Here is a 7863-nt window from a genome sequence, read left to right as displayed (position 1 = left end):
TTTACGATATTCTGTTAGGCGGCGAGGAACCCAGCGTGCACACGCCTTTGGCTACCCGAATTGGTGGACCAGTGTGTTAGCACTACCAACAGAGACGTCCAGTTGTGCAGCGAGGTGTTTGATTGAGACCCGTCCATCATCTCGAATGAAACTGTCCGCATGCTCCAGAGCTGGAGGAGTCTCAGCTGTGTGCGGCTGGACGGCACGCTGGAGATCGGACACGTTTGCGTGACCTGGCTGCGATGGTGACAAACGCCTCGTCCAACGACTCACCGTGCTTTTGTTCACTGCCAGGTCTCCGTAGACATTCAACAAGCGCCTATGACTATCTGCGATGCCATGGTTTTTCGCCAAATGAAACTCGTTGACATTTCTCTGCTTGGAACGCACCTCCGTTAAGATGCCATTTTGAACGCTACGTATAGCACCGCCGCCTATTAGAACGTCATGAAACTCTTGGGACTGAAGCGAGAATATTCCATGATGTCCCACAGCAAATGCCACATTTCGTCAACCGAAATTGTCCACGAAAAAAATTTGTTGCATTATTTATTGAGGCAAAGGCCTTGCCGCAGTGGATACTCCGGTTCCCGTGAGATCACCGAAGTTAAGCGCTGTCGGGCGTGGTCGGCACTTGGATGGGTGACCATCCAGGGCACCATGCGCTGTTGCCATTTTTCGAGGTTTACTCAGCCTCGTGATGCCAATTGAGGAGCTACTCGACCGAATAGTAGCGGCTTCGGTCAAGAATACCATCGTACGACCGGGAGAACGGTGTGCTGACCCCACACCCCTCCTATCCGCATCCTCTCTAGGTCATCACCATCAGCAAAACTGGCTCCTGCTCAGGGGCAGCGGGTCGCTTTCCTTGCACACCAGCGGCCGGATAGGCGTCTGAGCGCTGTGGACATCTCCCGCCGTGAGGCCACCGGACGGTGTCTGACGTCGTAGTGAACGCAGAAGCGTCGACTCAGCATACCGCTGGCGCGGGACCACGCAGCCGGCTTACATAACGAGGCCGTCGGCGCGGCGTAGTTCTGTGGCAGCAACGCGGAGTATGTGGGCAGCCAGCCCATCACCAAGTCAGTGGTCCGCCAGCCGCTGACCGAGTGTGTCAAGCAGCGTAGATGCGTCAGTAAAAGAACTTGTTACATTAGCAGCTGCCTTTCCTTGGAGACACCTGGGTTCCCACCTCGCGTCCACCACCTCTCACGTCATTCTGGCTCGTAGCCGCCCCACCCTGCACCAGGGGGCGCCATACATGAGACAGTCATAGAAGTGACAAAGGAGAGTGGTTGTGATGAATGTTTACCACATACTGGAGGGTGTCATCTCACGGCAACAGCAAAGTGGAAAGCGTGATGCTTGTACACAAGCTACAGTTCTGTATTCTGCTCAAGGTAATACGCAGGAAAACTGTTAATAGACTCAAGACGGCTAGTGCCAAGAGCATAGTGTGTTCGAATTGGTGACTTTTTCTCTCGATACAATTTGAAACGAGACTCGTCCGACTAGGCAACATGTTTCCAGTCATCAACAGTCCAATGTCGGAAACTGCTTGGTAGATTACAACTGCGTGCTGGACCGATACTCGAACACTGGACTTATGCCTTCCGTGGCCAAGTGTTCTACGACTGAGCTACCCAAGCACGACTCACAAACCGTCCTCACAGCTTTACTTGTGCCAGTACCTCGTCTCCTACCTTCCAAACTTCACAGAGGCTCTCCTGCGAAACTCCGCTGCAGAGTGAAAATTTCATTCTCGAAACATCCCCCAGGCTATGACAAACCCATGTCTCCGCAGTATCCTTTCTTTCAGGAGTGCTAGTTCCGCAAGTTTCACAGGAGAACTTCTGTGAAGTTTGGATGGTACGAGACGAGGTATCGGTGGAAGTAAAGCTGTGAGAACTGGTCGTGAGTCGTGCTTGGGCAGCTCAGTTGGTAGAGCATTTGTCCGCGAAAGGCAAAGGTCTCGGTTCGGCACACAGTTTTAATCTGCCAGGCAGTTTCACATCAGCGCAAACTCCGCTGCAGAGTCATCAAGGGTAGACGAATGGGCTTTAGGCTACGAAAGCTCATATAGATCATGTTTCGTTGAATGCTTTGCACGCTGACTCTTGTTGACGGCCCAGCAATGAACTCTCCACCAATTAGCGGAAGGGTTGCACTTCTGTGACGTTGAAGGATTCTCTGGAGTCGTCGTTGGTCCCGTTCTTGCAGGATCTTTTTCCGGCCGTAGCGATGTCGGAGGTTTGATGTTTTACCGGGTTCCTGATATTGATGGTACACTCGTGAAATGGTCGTACGGGAAAATCCCCACTTCATCGCCTGCCTCTGAGATGCTGTGTCCTATCACTCGTACGCCGACCATAGCACCACTTTCAACCTCACTTAAATCTGTAGTGCTGTAACCGATCTAACAACTGTGCCAGTCGCTTGTTGTCTTATATAGGCACTGCCGACCGCAGCGCTGTATTCTGCCTGTACATATCTCTTTATATGAATACGCATGCCTATACCAGTTTCTTTGGCGCTTCAGTGTAGCAAGCAAAGAGGACATGGGCGGGGACTACGAATGGGTGCCGGTCGATGGGAATATGAGTCGGTGGAGAGGCGAAGGGACCCGAGATAATTCGCGCACGTGCGATAAACACTGTGTCCGGATGGGGCAGCGGTTAACGCAACTGCCTAGTAACTAAGAGATCCCGGGTTCGAATCCCGGTCCAGCAAACATTTTCACTCGCCGCTGATTCTGCACAAAGTCCCGGTGCAGTTGACATCAATAGTTCCTTCCCTTTCCTTTCTCGCTCCCTTCCCCCTCCTGCCCTGCACCTTCAATTTACATAAAGCATTCTGCCGAACCGGGACTCGGCTCTGGGATCTTGACTTGACTGGTGCGGCACACAGTTTTAATGTGCCAGCAAGTTTTAAAATATTGTTTTCCTCAAATATTACAACACGTCCCGCTGGCACTCGGCCACTCAACTGTTAACGAATTCGTTTAAGATTATTGATTTTGTAGCCCGTTAACGAACAGTATCGGGTCACTGCCTACACGTCTCTTGCGATGCCTGCTCCATACTTCGTTATTTTGTTTACCGTCGCGCTCGGGCCAGTCGGAGCGATCCACCCACGGCAGCAGTCATTCAGGGCGCCGGACGTGACGTCACGAGGCCTTGCGTAACGGCCGGCGCGGCGCGTGCGGGGGTGGAGGACGTATCGACCCGAGGCGCGGCGCGGCGCGGCGCGGCCCGGCGGCTGCCGCTTGCAGAGCACAGCACAGCTCGGCGCTGCACGGCCGGCGCCGCTCTCAAACTCGCTTCTGTGGCGGAACTCGCCTGCCACTCTGGGCCTCGCGTGCAGACCCGCCCACGGCGGCACGGAGATGCGTGCGCCTCGCTATGTTTAGCAGCGATTCAGGCGAGGTTGCCTTCTTTTGAGTGAACTCTGCACGCACCGAGCACACTGCCGGTAAAAAAGTAACCTTGTCCAAAAATAGAAACTAGCATAATATCCGAATAACTGTGAATCAAGAAAACGACTCAAGTTTACAATCAATACGACCACAGCACCACCACGTAAGCAATATTTTATAGAGTCGGAAAACGTGAATTAAGCATAACCTTATGGAACATCCGCCTAACCTTCTGAATGGTTAAATACCCTCAGGTGACAAAAGTCATGGCATAGCGATATGTGTACATACAGATGGCGGTAGTGTCGTATACACAAGGTATTCGAGGACAATTCATTGGCGGAGCTTTCATTTGTGATCAGTCCATTCAAGTGAAAAGGTTTCCGACGTGATTATGGCCGCACAACGGGAATTAACAGATTTAGAACGCGGATTGGTAGATCCATTTCGGAAAATGTTAGGGAACTCAGTACTCTGTTAGCCACAGTGTCAACGGTGAGCCGAGAATACCACATTTCAGATCTTACCTCTCACCACGGACAACACAGTGGCCGACGTTCTTCACTTCACTACTGAGCGCAGCAGCTTTTCCTAGCATTGTCAGTGCTACCAGACAAGCAACACTGCGTTAAATAACCGCAGAAATGAATGCGGGGCGTATGAAGAACGTATCCGATCGGACAATGCCACGAAATTTGGCGTTAATGGGCCCATGCTTGTGGTCATATCGTTCAGCCCTAGAAGACTGGACAATCCTGGCCTGGTCACATGAGTCCCGATTTCAGTTGGTAAGAGTTGACTGCAAAGTTCGAGCGCGGCCCAGACCTCACGAAGCCATGTCAACAAGACACTCTGCAAGCTAGTGATTTCTCTGTAATAGTGTGGGCTGTGTTTACATGAAATGGATTGGGTCGTCTGGACCAACAGAACTGATCATTCGCTGGAAATTGTTACTTTCGGCTATTTGGAGACCGTATGCAGCCACTCATGGACGTCATGATCCCAAACAACGACGGAATTTTTATGGGTGGCAAGGCGCCATGTCACCAGGACACAGTTATTTTCGATTCGTTTGAAGAACTTCCTAGACAATTCTAGTCAATGATTTAACCACCCAGATCGCCCGACATGAATCCCATCAAAACTTTATGGGACATAAGTGAGAGTTCAACTCTGCACAAAATACTGCACCGTAAACCCTTCCGAATTTATGGGCGGCTATAGAGGCAGCATGGCTCAACATTTCTGCAGAGGACTTCCAACGATTTGTTCAGTCCATGACACGTCGAGTCGCTGCACTATGCCAAGCAGAGGAGGTCCGACAATATATTAGGAGGCATCACATGGCTTTTGTCACCTCAATGTGTTTTCTTACTTATTTTACTTTTACGCGATCAGGCCCAACGGATCGCGAGCTGCAACATGTTTCCTTCTTCATCGTCTTCTATCAATCTCTGCCATCTGCCCTCCGTTCAGTAACAATTAATGACTGTTGCCTGTCTTCACGGACACCATCCCTCCACCTTTTCCTTGGTCTTCCCGGTGGTCTCCCACCTGTGAGGATGAAATCCAGCAGCTTTCATGACCACCCGTCGTCTTCCTCGCCATCCATCCGAGCCATAGCACATCGCTGTGGTCGCTTGCTTCTGATGATTGCTGCTGTATTGGCAGTTCGGTACTGTTCATCTAATTCATCGCTGATTCTGATTCTCCATCTAACCGTCTTTGAGTCCAGCACCCGAGATCTTCCGCAGCACTTAGCTCTCAAATATGAGATGTTCATGGAAGTCCTGCTTTCGGATACTCCTCGTCTCACGGCCATAAAGTCCCCTGGAATGGATCAAGGTCTTATACAGCCGAATCCTGAACTGTCTAAAGAAACATCTGGAGCGAAGCTGTTGTGTTAGGCTGTAGGAGGATCGATTTTCTGCTGGATTATGGCGTTGATCTCTGCTTCGCATCACAAGCTCTCCATGATAAGTGCTGCCAGGTATCTAAATTCGCGGACGCTCTTGCAGGACCGGTATCCCATCCGCAGTGTTATAGTTGTCCAGTATCGTGAACTTGGCTACCATTCGTAACGAGTAAACCGTTTTGGTTTTGTTCATGTGTAGGCCGAATTTGCTGGCGGCCATCTCCAGTGCCCTGGCCATTTGTTTCAGTTTCTCTTCAGAGCTGCTGAGTAGGCAAATATGTCAGGTTCTTCCTTCGAATTGGATCCCTTCGAAGTTCTGTTTAAAAGTCTTACATATGATCCTCTCAAGGATAAAACTGTACAGGAATTGAACAGGTTAGGGTATAACCATCTCCGTGCCTGAGACCCGTCACAGTTTCGGAGTAATTTGTTGCTCGGTTTTCCATCTTCACCTTACTGCGTGGTTCATTTAGGCCGATCTGTACTAGGTTGATGAGTTTCTATAGCATTCAAAATTCTAGGCATCATATTAATTATACCTTTGTTAATTAATAATCTTCGTCTACCTAAACGTTCATAAATAATATTAGACACGCAAAACAAACCAGGAGAACATAAACTATGACCGACTATTAAAGAAAGTGAACCCATACAACCCCATCAATTCATAGTGATTAATCCACCAATAACCATTCTTATGTGAGCAACAGAAGAATAAGGAATTAAACACTTTAAATCAACTTGACGAAAGCAAATAAATCTAACAATAACTCCACCAGATAAACCGAAAGACAAGCAGAAATAATTAAACTTCAACCCAAATAAGAAATAGCCTTTACTACACGAAAAATTCCATAGCCACCTAGCTTCACTCTTGTGAAATATGCTGTCATAGGCCTTCCGTAAATCAACAAAAAAAATGTGCAGTGTTCTCTTGTTTTTCCAGTGTGCTGGGGGAGAACAAAAACGTGACCTTACCATTGATCAGCATGATCGAATATGGTTCAGATGGCTCTGAGCACTATGGGACTTGACATCGGATGTCATCAGTCCAAGAACTTAGAAGTACTTCAACCTAACTAACCTAAGGACATCCATGCCCGACGCAGGATTCGAACCTGCGACCGTAGCAGTCGCGCGGTTCCGGACTGAAGAGCCTAGAACCGTTCGGCACCCGCGGCCAGCCATGATCGAATACTTTTCTTATATTCACCAGTTAATGATGCTAAAAAGCTTTGAATCCTTTGTTCAAAATGGTTCAAATGGCTCTGAGCACTATGGGACTTAACATCTATGGTCATCAGTCCCCTAGAACTTAGAACTACTTAAACCTAACTAACCTAATGACATCACACAACATCCAGTCATCACGAGGCAGAGAAAATCCCTGACCCCGCCGGGAATCGTACCCGGGAACCCGGGCGCGGGAAGCGAGAACGCTGCCGCACGATCACGAGTTGCGGACAATCCTTTGTATGAAGGCTGTTGGACACGATCTTATAGCATACATTAAGCAGAGTGACTACTCAGTAGCTGTCACATTTCAATTTGTCACCCTTGTTAGGGACTGGACAGTTCAAAACCATTTTCCATTCTGCTGGTAGTGGTCCAGAATGTTTGTATCAGACGGTGTAGTGTTTCTGTAAGTTTCTCGCCTCCTTTCCTGATCATCTCGACCAGTATTCCGTCTTCATCTCGGCTCTCATTCTTCCTAAGTTATTTCATTTGGTTTTGATCCCATCCAATGTCGGCAGAGGCTAATCTGGGTCAGCTGTGGAAAAAAACCGTACTTCGTGTTCAGTACAGTTAAAAAGCTGGTCAAAGTAATCATTCCATCCTTCGGCGATTTCACTATCGTTGGTTAGGTCTTTGACAAACTTTTGTCTGATACCTTTCCCTGGACGTCTTTAAATTCTGCTTCCGGCTCAACGATGATGTCATTAACTTACTTTCTCTTTGCTCTTCTCCAAATTGCTTGCTTCTCAGAGTTACTTCTAAATTTTTAAAAAAGTCGGTGGCTCGTTCTCGACTACTAGCAGCTGACTCTTAACATAAAGAAATTTAACGCACTGTAGCAAGCTCTGTCAGGCTCCATTTACGGTGTCGATTATGTAGTAGCTATTTTTGGTAGCACTAAGTTGGGCGCAAGTTATGTGGTAGAGCTATCTTTGATAAGCCTACATTTGGAAGAAGTGTATCGCCTGATTTCTGAAGGTGAATAACCGAAGATGAAATCAAAGAGTTGTGCTGTGTGAAGGCTATCAGAAAATAATATACATGAAAACATGCAACTGAGTTATTAATCGAGATCTTTAATGAAATGAAGCTACTAAAACACAATCCACTGCGTCAGAGAACCCTTGGCTTGGATGGAATGTTAACTGCAATTCAGTTATTCCATTTGCGTCTCTGAGCACAATTGCATTTGGCGATATATGTACTACAAATATTCACAGAGTTTGGAGTGCAGAGTCATGCTATCAACTCTGGTGAAAAGTGAGAGTGCTGCCTTGTAGTGCAAGCAGAAGTGTCA

General features: G+C 48.2%; 1 pseudogene; it reads left to right on the top strand.

Annotated features, from left to right (window-relative positions):
• The first annotated feature begins 556 nt into the window (after positions 1-556).
• On the top strand, positions 557-674 carry LOC124778910 (annotated as a pseudogene).
• The last annotated feature ends 7189 nt before the right edge of the window (positions 675-7863 follow it).

This window comes from Schistocerca piceifrons, chromosome 2 (assembly GCF_021461385.2).
Source record: "Schistocerca piceifrons isolate TAMUIC-IGC-003096 chromosome 2, iqSchPice1.1, whole genome shotgun sequence".
Lineage (NCBI taxonomy): Eukaryota > Metazoa > Arthropoda > Insecta > Orthoptera > Acrididae > Schistocerca > Schistocerca piceifrons.
This window is presented reverse-complemented; position numbering and strand designations above follow the sequence as displayed.